Consider the following 12,465-nt stretch of genomic DNA (forward strand, 5'->3'; position numbering starts at 1 on the left):
GCACAGGGAACAGATGACAGAACCCTTCCCAGGTGGGGAGGCCACATCTGCACACAAACTGGAGACAGGGGAGGAATGGCTAGAACAAACCTTTTGGGGTGGAACACTGTAGCTCACGCACAAAAAGATGGCAGACAATTTTGTTTGCAATGAAAATTACAGGGTCATGTGGAAGAGGAGTCACGTGTTGGAGAGCAGCACACCAGAGCCAGGGGGTAGAGGGTGCAGACACACAGGTGGTGATGGGCTTTCTACCTGCAAGCAAGCACAGGAGTGAAGCACTTCCTTTTCTCTGCCCAGCTTGGCCTGCCTGAAGAGTCTGCTGCCTGCCATCTTAGTGGTGAAAGACTAGAGCTCTGGGATCCCACTAGGTTGACTTTTTTAGTACAATAGCACTAGAACCCAAGAGGCATCCTCTCTCTCCTGAAAAGACTACCAGTGTCCATAGTGGACAATAAAGGCACTAAGTACTGCCCAGTTTTCTACTGCTAGGAAAGAAACCACCCCAGCCAGAGAGTGTAAAACAGCAGACATGTTATTGGCTCACAGATTGTGTGTGTGTTGGGAATTAGGAAAAGGCAGAGCAGGGACTGCTACTGTCTGCTGTACAAAGTCTGGGGCCTCATCTGGAAGACCATAGGCTGGCATGACTTGGTCAGTGGCAGCAGGGGTCAGCAGGAGGCTCCTTTACTCTGACAAGACTGAGAGCGCTCTGGTGGGGAGAGCCTCTGTGGAGGTTGTCAGTCAGAACGCCTCCAGGAAGCCACTGCCGGCAGCTGCCTGTGCTTCCTGCCAGCATGGCAGCTGGGCTCCAAGGGTGACCATCCCTACAGAAGCAGGTAGAAGTGAGTCACAGAGGGTGATTTCTAGTATAGTCACAAGTCTATCCAGATTCAAGGGGAGGCAACTAGCCTCCCCCAGTCAAAATCATATGTCAAGGTTCTATTGTTGGAAGACCACATGGGATGGGAGAGATGGCTGTGGCCATCTCTGAAAATAAATCTTCTATAGAACTTCATATCCTGAATTCAAAGACCCCCCCCAGGTCCCTTGTTATGGTGTTTGCTAAGAAAGGCCCATTCAGAAAGAAAGGAAAAAAAAAAAAAAAAAAGCATCATTAGTCTCCCCAGTTTCCAAAGTCATCTGACCTCCAAACCCTATCCTATGACAGTCTTAAGAGACAAGTATCCATTCAGCCTCCTTTTAAAAAAGTGATCCACAGATTTTTCATACAAGATATGACCTCAGAATGAGTTCTTTCCCAAGTTCCTCGTCAGGACTTCTGCACCAGCTCTCCTCTCTACCTTCAACTACCTTCCCTCAGATCGCAAGGCTGGGTGTCTCTCTATCTGGGGCTCAATTCAAACATCACTTCTTTGAAGAAGGCTCCCCAGATTACCCATGCTCAAGTGCCCACTCCTTCAGGTACGTTATCCAGTATTGTTCTATCCCTAACATTCCCACTACCTGAAATCACCTAGTTTATTTATTGATTTTCTGTGGCTTCTCCCACTTCACTCCCTCTATGTGGTAACTCCCATGAGAACACAAACCTTGTTCTTTCTGTTCTCTGGCAGCCCAGTGCCTGGCACACAGGAGACATCCACAGTCCTTAAATGAATAAGTGGAAAATGACTCCATAAAAAGAAATCTTTTTTTTTTTTTTAAAGAAATCTTTTTTATTTCTCCTTTGTGGGATCTGGGGAAGGAGAATAAAGGGCTTTTACATATATCTCAGTAAAAGTAAGTAAACTTCCTTTCTTTATCCTCTCCACTTTCTGTATATGGTGCAGAGAAGAGTGCTGTGCATGATTTTGCAAAAATTTACAAAAGGAGGGGTATAATGACTACTTCTTGAATTGCCTCTCCATAGAACTTCTGGCAGTTAAATATACTCCTCTATAAACTCCCTCATGGAATTTTGTATCATATTAAATGTAGCAAAAAAATATATAAGAATATAAATAATATGAAATTCATTTATCTATAAAACAGCTATATTGGTTTATTAATATATGCATTTATATTATTTATTTTATTTTTATTTTTATATGAATTATTTCATATGAATGAATTTTATTTATATTATTTATGTGAAATTTGTATTATTTATATTATTTATATAAAATTTAAAATTTATATTTTTGTATTTATATTTTATAAAACATTTTTGAATGCTTATATTTATTTAGTACAAAATGTATGTTATATCATTATTATGTAAAATATAAATATATATTATTAAATCTAATCAGAGGAGCTTAAAACTAATTTTCAATATTTCTTTAAAGTATTTAGTCTTTCTTAAAGATTTTATTTTTAGTGAAAAAATGAATTTATATCGCAGTGATACACAGTATGTATAGCAAAGAAAGCACAAATACCAAAAGCACTAAAAATAGCTTACCTGAATTAAGCAAAGCCTCTGATTTGAAAAACCTCAAATAACTGAATAAAATGAAAAGTCAAAGAGGTACCACAGAATTTTATCTTCATGTACTGTCACTAACATATTCTTTATTCTTCGGTGAGAGAATTCAACAAACTTGGTCTCTCTGAGGTAGATTTCAATCTACATGCACCTTCTCATCCAAAAGTTTGATAAAGGCTGACCTCAAAGAAATGAGAGCTCTTCACTCTTCTAGCAAATACACACCAGACCCTGGTCTTCCCAGGGCCGAGGTCCTTGCTCCCAACCACGCATTGTCTGCTAATGACCAAGCAGCACTCATTAGCCACCTACAGGTGCACTGACTTAGGCACAGCAGATCTTAGTGAGAATTTTTCACAGGAGTGAAATTATACTCACCCACACACCAAAAAGGAGGTCTGCTAGAAATCTTTTAAAAACCGGGTGCTTAATTTATATGAGACGGTGTCTAGACATTTATTTTCTGGAAATATTTAACTTGGATAAGACATGTGGCCCCCAAGATGAATGCAGGATTGAAATATTTCACTTGAAAATCTGTGCAAGGAAACGTCTGGTTGAGTGCAATGAGGTTAAACATCGAAATATTTTCCTAGAATGGAAAGGTCATCCTGTTTGTTACGTGCTGGCAGGACAGGGTATCTGAATACTCCTGGTATTATGTTGGAAAATATATGCTTCCGCAGAAATTGCTTTTGTTATGCCTACTTTTCTGTAGTTATGTACATATTTACATGAGTCTATATGTGACCACTATAACCCAGATAGTTACTGGGGGAGAAATACCATGAGAGAAATTCTGGAGGTTAGATACAATGGGAGCTTTATTTGACTTTAAACTGGAAGCTCTGCTTCAGTATCTTAGACCATAAGGGCCAGCAAATTTTTCTGTAAGGAGTCAAATGGTGAATATTTGAGGATTTGTAGGCCGTACAGTATATCACAACTATTTAGCTCTGCCATTGCAGTATGAGAGAAGACAAAGACAATACATGTGCGAGCGGGTATGGCTGTGTTCCAAGAACTGCATTCACAAAAGCAGACACTTGCCACCTCTGTCCTAGACCAATAGCTGCTCAATTGTTTTAACCGTGACTCATAATAAAAAATAAATTTTACACCATCACCCAAAACACAAACACATATCTATGTGTCTCAGTGTATGTGTGTGCATTCACAAAACAATAACCTCTACAAGGAGCATATGTTGATGTTTGCTATTCTCTTCAATTTGATTCTGAATCACTTTTTAAATGCTGACAGCCGCCATCTAAATTGATTTCAAGATCCACTAATGGGTCATGACCTTCAGTTTGCAGAACACTGTACCAGGCTAACTCTAGGCTTGTGTTTCAAGTGAACAGCATGTGAATAGCTAGGAGCAGACAAAGAATCACTGTCCCTCTGTGAATGAATAGGAATGCTTGCCTTCAGTCTGAGGGTTCTGTTGCCTGCTTGGGCTTTCACATCTCTGGAATCTGAGAAAGTTGTGACCCAATAACCAAAGAGAACATGTACTCCTGAGAATGAGTATATATGATCTGAACAAGAGCCATGGGGCAGGAAGCTGAATGCCTTACCTCTTCAAAGCAGAATTGGGAAATAGAATCTCTTCTCTTTGCAATGAGCCTGGCTGAGTTTGCAGAAATCTTTCTCTAAATGGAACCCCAGTGGGAAGGAAAACAAGGAGGAAGAACCTTTCTAATGAAACAGACCACAAGCCCCTAAGTAAGAATCATACACTCAGGGGGCTCCTAGGTGGCTCAGTCGGTTAAGTGCTGCCTTCGGCTCAGGTCATGATCCCCGGGGTCCCGGGATCGAGCCCTAAGTAGGGCTCTCTGCTCAGTGGGGAGCCTGCTTCTCCCTCTTCTCCCCCACTTATGCTCTCTGTTGCTATCTCTGTCTCTCTCGAATAAATAAAAAAAAAAAAAAAAAGAAAGAAAGAAACATACGCTTGGCCCTGGTCCTTCCCTGGTCATTATCTGCCTGATGGCCTGGTCAGGTCACTGACCCTCAGTTTCCCTCCTGCTAGGTGGGTGACCTTATACATTCCTATACCTTCCTTTTTGAGCCTCAACTATAAGGTAATGCCCCAACTGTAAGGTAATGTTAGCTAAGAACTGTCATGGGGATTACATAAATTAACAACGTACGTGAAGTGCTTCCGTGAGCCTAGCACAAAGCCACGGCTTGATATGCAACACTTGCTCCTAACACATAATACTTGATATGTAATATTCTTGCTACCAGATCTGTAATAGTTGATACATAATACCTGCTACCATTTACCCAATTTTTTTATTTTGAACAATTTCAACAGAAAAGTTAACAGTCCAGCTGCACTTGGGTGGCTCAGTCTGTTAAGCATCCAACTCTTGGTTTCAGCTCTGGTCATGATTTTAGGGTTTTGGCATGGAGCCCCGTATGGGGCTCCCTGCTCGGCAAGGAGTCTTCTTCTCCCTCTCCCTCTGCCCCTCCCCTGCTTGGGTTCTCTCTTGTGCTCTCTCTCAAATAAATAAGAAGCTTAAAAACAACAACAAAAATCACTGCTTCTCTAAATAATTCAACATACATCTCCTATCTTACCATTATATTCTTTCACATGATATCATTATTGTCCAATAATTTAATATTTATAAAATATTATCTAGTATCCATTCCATATTTAAGGGTTCCCAATTATGTCCTTTATAGCTCCTTTTTCTTTTTTCCAATCCAGAATCCAGACAAGTACCATGCACTGTATTTAGTTGTCCCATGTCTTTAGTTCCATTTCCATACAACATTCCTTCTGCCTGCCTTTTCCTTCCTTCCTCCCTCCCTCCATCCGTTCCTCCCTCCTTCTTTCCTTCCTTCTTTCTTCCTTTCATGATACTGGCATTTTTGAAAAGTCCAGTCTAACTTATTTGTCATGTATAATTGGTTTAGAACAAATGAATAAATATATTGACTTTTTTGGGAAACTGCAAAAGAATGGGTATTACAAATATGAATGAGTAAGGTAAGCAAGGACCTTATGGCATTGAATTTGGACTAGAGATATCAGATTCTGTATTTGTCAGGGCTGTCCAGAGAAAAAGAACCAATAGGATGTATACATATATATAGAAGGGGGTCTTGCTTTAGGAATTGACTCACAGAGTTTTGGAGGCTGGGAAAAAATCTGCTGAATGGACCAGCAGGTGGAGACCCAGAGAAGAGCCAGTGTTGTGGTTCAAGTGAAAAGGCTGTCTGCTATAGAATTCCCTCTTGCTCAGGGGAAATGGGTCTTTCCTCTAGTTAGGCCGTCAAGTGATTCCATGAGGCCGGCCCACATTATGGAAGGCAATCTTTTTTATCCCAAGTCCATTGATTTAAATATTAATCTTATCCAAAACACCCACCCAGAAACATCCAGGATAATGTCTAACCAAATATCTGGGTGCCATGACCCAGCCAGGTTGACATATGAAATTAACCATCACAGACTCTAATATCTAAGACACAGAAACACACACACACATACATTTATTTATTTCAGCTCTGTACTAAAAGGGTCTAAAAGCAATAATACCCCAGTGATACAAAGAACACGTAATGTCCAAATCTTGATTTCTAAATACCATTCTCCACTGAAAACAACCAGTGCTCCTTGGAGACATAAATGATTCTGGCTCTGGGGCAAGGAGAGTACAAGGTGAATCCAGAACATCTTGTCCCAGGGAATAAGGAAATACCGAAAGATCACAGAACACAGCACCAAAAAACAAACAAACAAACAAAAAAAAAAAAAAACATAGGCACTGGTTTGAAGGAACTCCCACTGGTTAAAGTTGAATCATTTGGGAAATCAAGATAAATAATGACAGCAATGATTTATAGCATCTGCAACAAAAGCAAAAGAGAAGAATCCATAAGACTATGATAATACTTATAAAATAAAATAAAAACCTGCATGGGGATGGGAAAGAAGGTGTTCTCTGGAATGGTTATTCTAGAAGGAAGAAAAGGACTATGTGTTCATCTCCACGCTCTGCAAGTTTTGATGTCATAGAGCTCTTTGAAAAGAGCAAAAAGAGGCCAGTCTCTCTTAACGTTAACAAATAAGAGGAATTTCACTTCCTCCACACCTGTAAGATCTTTTTTCTTGTCTTGCTCTTTCCTCCTTTTTCTATTCAAGAGTCCACATTTCATTCTGAAAATTCAAGTTTAAAGGGGGAGCAAAAGTTATGTTTTGATTGTAAGTGATATGAAAAGGCTCAGGTATCTCACAACACATACACATATCAAATCATCACATCTTACACAGTAGGCTTACACAATGTTCTATGTCGGTTATATCCCAATAAAACTAGAAAAACAAAATAAAAAGACTGAGGGGTTTTCACTGATAGTTGCCTAGGCATGTGTGACGTGGCTGCTCCCCAAGTTTATGAGACCTAAGACTACACTCAGAGGAGCAAAGGCCCCAGAGAAATGGAAGTGAACCTTCTGGGTCTGGAATGTTGAGACCAGTTCTTGGACGCAGATAAACTGGAAGCCTGCCACAGGAAACTGCCCTGTTGGGCTGAGGAAGAGGGAAGGTAGGACGAGAAGGTAATAAAGCAAGTTACTGAGGAAAGGCTGGGACAATTGGAATGCTGATGCGATGGTGACAGCACCTGTTTGCAAGGAATGCACACCCAGGGTTGGACACGGTACCAGGCCTGGCACCAGTCTCTTTATGTTCATCCTGTCCTGTGTTCCATGGATGTTACCCTGAGCAACCTGTTGTGTGTGTGTGTTGGGGGAGGGGGGTGCCTCAGGCTCTAGTGCCACTAAACAGCAGAGCAGGGATTTGACCTAGACATGTGGCCTCCAGTGTCCCCCCGCTTCTGCCCTGGTTCACACTTGTCTTTGGCCTGAATGGTAGGTTAAGTTACCAGAGGCAGATTCCAGCTCTACTTCTCTGTGATCTTGACTTTTTGGATTCTTCAGCCTTTCCTCAAAACCTCAGCAGCCTTGGCTCTCCTGGTTCTCCCTTCTTTTCCCTGACCCCCACTCCCCTCCCTACCACCAGTTCACCTCTTCTCCACCTGCCGGGCCGCTCACACTGCCCCAGTCAGCACAACAGGCAGGTGCTGGGTGGAGGAGGGACAGGACAGAGCACATGGCCCATCGGCTGTGCCGCATCTGGCTCTGGGGCCTTCATGAAGATCCCGGCACACAAGGGTGAGGGAAAAGCTCCGTGTTGTTTGTTTGCTTTATAAATTACCCCTTCCACACAGACAACTTCAAAGCCTGGCAGAACAAATGCACTAAACCCACCACCTGGATCTGACAATGTTAACATTTCACCATATTTGCTTCAGATGTTGTCCTTTTTTTTTTTTTTTTTTAAACTTAAAACATAGTTGAAGGTTCTGTGGAAGATCCTCTCGGTAAGCTTCCCAGACCTCAATCCCCCCAACCCCAGAAGTAATTATTATCATGTATCGGCACAAATCCTTCCTGAGCAGATCTTTATGCTACAGAAAGAGAGTTCATTTTAAACATGCAGAATTGCTACCCATGTTTTTTTACATAAATGATCTTGTCTACATCTTTCTGCAACTTGCTCTTTTTTATTTAACGATAGAAGTCTGTGATTTATCCATGTCGTGAAGCAGAGCTCGACTTTATTCCTCCGGCTGCTGGTTCATATTTCATCTATAGAAGACCCGTTTATTTATCCATTCCCCTATTAATGCACTTTCATATTATTTGTAATATTTCACTATTCCATAAAATGCTGAAACTGAACATTTTTGTACATCTCCTTCTGCACACGTGCAAGAGTTTCCCTAAGGTACTAAATGCCCAGAGGAAGTCCTGGCTCCAAGGACATGTTCGTGGTCACTTCTCTTAGGCATGGTCAGTTGATTCCCAAACTGATTTTACCATTTTATAGTATCATCGGCGTGGAGTCATAGTTCCCATTTTTCTTCATTCTCGTTAACCCATGGTATTCTGTTATTTTTGCTAATCTGATGGGTGGGAAATCATATCTCATTCTCATTTGAATTTCCCCATGACTAGTGATGCCAAACATCTTTTCATATGATTATTGGCCATTCAAACTGTCCATAATCTGTTCATTTTTCCACTGAGTTGTTTGTTTTTCTTATTGATTTGTGTGAATTATTTATACATCCCGGATAATAATCTTTTAAAACTTGAACATGTTGTAAATATTGGGACAATCTTTGTAAACTTCAAAGCAGTGTAAAAACCTTTGGTTTTTATTAGTGTTCATTTTACTCTTACATATGTCTTATCACCTAAACCAGAGCCCTCAGAGGACAGAGAATGTGGCTTCCTTATGTTTATTTATCCAGGGAGAGTGTTAATAGGAAGCAGCCTGGAATTATGGGGGAAATTATGTCTTTAAAAATAGAAATGCAGCGAACACTGCCTCTGTCACTGAGCAGCGAAGTCAGCTTGTTCAAGATGCTAACTCTAAGTCTCTGTTCTTTCGTTCTAACTGGTAAGAGTCTCTCACAAGGTCATTGTGAAGAACTGTGTAAGATAATACATGCAATAGTGCTTAGCATGAGGCATGGCATATCCTAGATCTCAACAGATATAAGCTGCTTCAAAATACTGGTAAATATCTGTTGGTAGTTTATTCTTGAAGGATTGAGTAATAGCTTCAATTTATTGAACATTTCTTTTTTTAATATTTTATTTGTTTGATAGAGAACACAAGCGGGAGTGGGGGGCAGCAGGCAGAAGGAGAGGAGAGAAGCAGGATCCCCGCTGAGCAGAAAGCCGACATGGGGCTTGATCCCAGGACCCCCGGATCATGACCTGAGCCAAAGGCAGACACTATCTACTGAGCCTTCCAGGCACCCCTACTGAGCACTTCTTTTGTGTTAAACACTGCATGAAAAGCTACCTTCTATTGGATGTTTATCTCTTTTATAGACAATGAATCCCAAAGTAGGAAAGATAAAATAATTTGGACAGTTAAGCAGCTGAAAAATGGTAGCATTAAGCTGCAGTCACTGATTTACCTTAGTCTTGTCCCACAAGTGATGAATCCATGCAACAGTATTTATGGAATGTCTACCATGTGCCAGGTACCCCACTAGGCCCTGGGCAACATCAGTCAACAAGATGAACGAGCTCTTTCCCTCAAGGGGGTCTGTGAAAGGACCACAACAGAAATCAAAAAGGCACAATAACTTGTAATATGTAACAAGTGCACAGGTAAGAAAATACGGCAAAGAACTTGGAGGTTCTCTTTCAGAGAGGTGATCTAGGATGGCTTCTCCAAGGAGATGACCTTGAAGCCAAAGTAGAGGCCAGGGCAAGCTGGTCAGCTGAAGAGTAAGAGCATTTCAGGCAGAGGCAGCATGTCGAGTCCAGATCCAGTGTATACTATCAACTTAACTAAAACGATTTTCTTATTCCTTGTGGCTTGTGGCTCCGGCTCACTCCTGTTAGCTTAACCCATGGCAAAGAAGAGACGACTGTGAGCCCCAAGCATCTGGGAAAGCCATCGTTCCATCCTGGGCCCAGATCACCCCCAGCTGGGCAGCAGCCATCTGGACAGTTTCCAGATGTAGGCTGCCCTCCTCCTACCAACTTCCCTTCCATGTCACTGTTCCATCTCCCAGGCCCCAAGCCTGTGAACTCAGCCAGATAGGTTTGGCCTTGTTTTCCAGGTAAAAGCTCTTCATCCTAGCATTCCCCACACCACCAACAGGGTGGACATTTGCAGATCAGCCTGTATGTACATGAGCTGAGAACCCCAGAGGATTGATTCAAGCCTGGAAGGCTGCCAGGTTTTCATTAAACCCCTTGTAAACCCACACTGCAGCTCTACAGAGCCACATCTGCCGAGGAAGTCATCTGTGATTTGTATCGTTGTGCTCCAACAAAACGCCAGCAGTGTGAAAAACTCTCCCCTCTGCTCTGCAGTGAACTGGAAAAGTAACATTAGTAATCGCTTCTGCAGGCTTCATAATGACATAATGGGCACTGGCTTAAGTCTTAAACCGCGGCTGATGGTCCCTGCCAACAATCTGGGTGGATCCAAGATGTCCTAAAAACAACAGGTCATCACTCATGCCCATCTCTTTGTAAGAGAATATAGATAATGAATTTGCGCTTGGTGTCAAGGGAGGAAAAAGTAACATCTAATGACTTTACAAGCACTTTACAATCATGATAACCTGATGAAGCAGACATTATTATACTCATTGTGAAGGAGGACCCAGTTGCGCCTTATATAGCATTCATTCTGACTTGAGTCTCCTTTCTAACTAAGTTCTTTGCAGCTCATCTTTTAACTCAGGCAAAAGACCCTGCGGGCAAACCATCCCCTGAAGGGACCCTCAAACAACAGGGACAGCCGTGAGCCAGCAAGAGCCGGGGTGACCTACCCCAAGATAATGATCGACGTGACCCTTACTGCTCACCTGCTTGTACCCATTCATTGCCCCCACATTTTCCTGATGGGCACCTAGAAGTACTTTCAGCACCCTGGAGACAGACCTAGAGCCACTAGTCCTATGTCTCCCGGCGTTGGCCTCACTGAAATAACTCCCTTCTGGTTTCACCACCACTCGTCTCTCTGCTTTGGATTTTGTCAGCGGTGAGTGGCTGAAACTGGTCTGTCTGCGACCCCAGGAGCCGGGGGCTCTTGCATCCCACCCCTGTGCCCTGGATACAATTTTATAGATGTGGAAACTGAGGTAAGAGATGTCAGATGGCTTCCCAAAGCACATACACAGGTGATAAAGCTGAATGTCAAACCCATCTCACGAACTCTAAAATCTGTGAACTTTCCACCACCACAGAAGAAGCCCAGGGATGGCATTTCAACCAAGTTGTTGGTAGCTTGTTTTTATTTATCTCAAACTATAGTTCAAGAATTTGTGTAAAAAAAAAAAAATTCTTATTAAAAATTTTTGCTTAAAAATCAGGCAGGACAGGACAAGTAGGGTATCTTTCACTCATAGCAGCCCGTATCCAAGTAAAGTCACTAAATAATGGGATTTGCACATGGGTTACTTAAATCCATAATACTCACTTTGAATTGGATGAACTGAAAGGAGCTCCCCTTCCCAGCTTCTCCATCATTCCTTCTCCTCCCTCAAGCCAACATACCCTGCCAAAAAGGGAAGGAAGGAAGGAAGGAAGGAAGGGAGAAAGGAAGGGAAGGAGGGGAGAAAGGGAAAGGAAAAGAAAAAAGATACAGCCCATTTCTAATTTTTTTAATTAAATTAATTTATTTATTTTAAGAAAAACAGTATTCATTATTTTTTCACCACACCCAGTGCTCCATGCAATCTGTGCCCTCTATAATACCCACCACCTGGTACCCCAACCTCCCACCCCCCGCCACTTCAATTAGCAATAATCGCGCCTCGGATAAACCTCATTGGCTACGATACTGCCACTGCGCAAAGCTCCCCCCGCCACTTCAAACTCCTCAGTTGTTTTTCAGCGTCCATAGTCTCTCATGATTCACCACCCCTTCCAATTTACCCCAACTCCCTTCTATTTGTTATGCTCCACAAATAAGTGAAACCATATGATAGTTGACTCTCTCTGCTTGACTTATTTCACTCAGCATAATCTCTTTCAGTCCCGTCCATGTTGCTACAAAAGTTGGGTATTCATCCTTTCTGATGGAGGCATAATACTCCATAGTGTATATGGACCACATCTTCCTTATCCATTCATCCGTTGAAGGGCATCTTGGTTCTTTCCACAGTTTGGCGACCGTGGCCATTGCTGCTATAAACATTGGGATACAGATGGCCCTTCTTTTCACGACATCTGTATCTCTGGGGTAAATACCCAGGAGTGCAATGACAGGGTCATAGGGAAGTTCTATTTTTAATTTCTTGAGGAATCTCCACACTGTTCTCCAAAGAGGCTGCACCAACTTGCATTCCCACCAATAGTGTAAGAGGGTTCCCCTTTCTCCACATCCTCTCCAACACATGTTGTTTCCTGTTTTGTTAATTTTGGCCATTCTAACTGGTGTAAGGTGATATAAATTTTGAGTCCACATCCAAAGA

At 42.0% G+C, this 12,465-nt stretch overlaps 1 pseudogene; it reads right to left on the reverse strand.

The window, feature by feature from the left end:
- Nucleotides 1–11,643: 11,643 nt before the first annotated feature.
- Nucleotides 11,644–11,849, reverse strand: LOC122901446 (annotated as a pseudogene).
- Between the last annotated feature and the right edge of the window lie 616 nt (nt 11,850–12,465).

This window comes from Neovison vison, chromosome 2 (genome assembly GCF_020171115.1).
Source record: "Neovison vison isolate M4711 chromosome 2, ASM_NN_V1, whole genome shotgun sequence".
Taxonomy (NCBI): Eukaryota; Metazoa; Chordata; class Mammalia; order Carnivora; family Mustelidae; genus Neogale; species Neogale vison.